Genomic DNA, 1,602 nt, shown 5'->3' on the forward strand with positions numbered 1-1,602 from the left:
AACGCAGCACAACAGGACGTGTCTGGGATCGTAGCCACTCTGTGCAAAGGTTCCGGTTAGGTACACAACACATTCGTGGGATTCAGATAACATCGTGTTGGATTCATTGCTTTACAGAAAATGAACTGTCTTTTCCAATACAGAGTACTGCCTATGCTTTCATCTACGTGTCCGTTAAAGTTTGCAATGTCTCTTGAAGCGTTTAAAAAATTAATGTAAGAATACGCCTTATTAATAATGTACAGAGACTTGCAGCGGTACTAAAAGCTAGAATTCAGTTCCCTTGTAACAAATAACTGGAGTAAGCAAATGTTTCGATGAGTGAACGTATAATGAGAGAGACACAATAAGGAAGAGCGTTACAGATAAACCAGTTTTACTAAAGCTACTCATGAACGAACAGCACAGATTTTGTAGTGTACTAGCCTTTCCCAGATTATGAATAATTATGCTACTAGAAGTTAAAAAATGTTGTCTACCTGAAATCCTTATGTGGATCATACTGAGATTAACTAATCTGAATGTAATTAACTATATACATTTCATCCACATCATTGTAACTTATAATAATATATGCTGAGATGGTATCTGTTCTTTCGGACATGTCCGAAAGAACAGATACTATCGGTGACCATGCAGCTCGTTAGAATGAAATTACAATGAAATGAACACCCTTAGCTGCTTACAGGCGTTGACATACGTCAACGAGGACAGATGAAACTGTGTGTCCCCGACCGGGACTCGAACCCGGGATCTCCTGCTTACATGGCAGACGCTCTATCCATCTGAGCCACCTGGGACACAGAGGATAGCGCGGCTGCAGGGATTTATCTCTGGCACGCCTCCCGCGAAACCCACATTCTCAACGTATTGTCTCGCACTACATTCGTAGTGCCCCCGCTCATTATACTCATTACTCGCGGCGCGTTGACGATTCCCATAACAGTTTGGGCACTGTTTGTGTATTCGCACAGATTAAGAAGATGGTCAAGTGCTCCCCGGTTTAAACACAGTCTCCACGTTAATGTTGAATATAATTCATCACCAATGACACCCAAGGTCTACACGAATAAGAAATTACTCTCGTTCTACCAACGGTGTTACCGAAGAGAACGGAGGAGTGGAAAAACTTTGAGGGCAAACTGTTGGCCTGGGGGAGGGAAACTGACCCTAAAAGGCGTAAACATCAGCAGTTATCCATTAGAATGCAGAAGGTACATGAAACTATTGGATTAGAGCCTCACAATCTGTATTTATAGGACATGTTGCCTGTAACTGAAACAAATCTAATGATGTTCTCTCCATTGGGATAAGATGCTGCATTAGTCATCCACTCGGATCTCCAGGACGGTATACCCATAGTGAAGGCAAACTTGAGAAAAAGATTGAATAATAGACGAAAGAGCAACATACAACGATTCGTATCGTGGAATGTCAAAGGACTGAAAGTGGTAGGGAAGCAAGACAATCTGAAAATAAAAATGCAAAGGCTGAATGGGCTCAATGTGAAATGGAAAGAGGATATGAATTTCTTGTCTAACAAATATAGGGTAATATCAACATCACCAGCAAACGATGTGTGGGGAATTGGGTTCGTTATGA

At 41.5% G+C, this 1,602-nt stretch overlaps 1 non-coding gene across 1 annotated transcript; it reads right to left on the reverse strand.

Moving 5' to 3' along the window:
* Positions 1 to 725: 725 nt before the first annotated feature.
* On the reverse strand, positions 726 to 801 carry Trnat-ugu. The gene has a single exon. It is a non-coding gene; the product is annotated as a tRNA-Thr (tRNA).
* Positions 802 to 1,602: the final 801 nt, after the last annotated feature.

Source organism: Schistocerca piceifrons, chromosome 3 (assembly GCF_021461385.2).
Source record: "Schistocerca piceifrons isolate TAMUIC-IGC-003096 chromosome 3, iqSchPice1.1, whole genome shotgun sequence".
Classification (NCBI taxonomy): Eukaryota; Metazoa; Arthropoda; class Insecta; order Orthoptera; family Acrididae; genus Schistocerca; species Schistocerca piceifrons.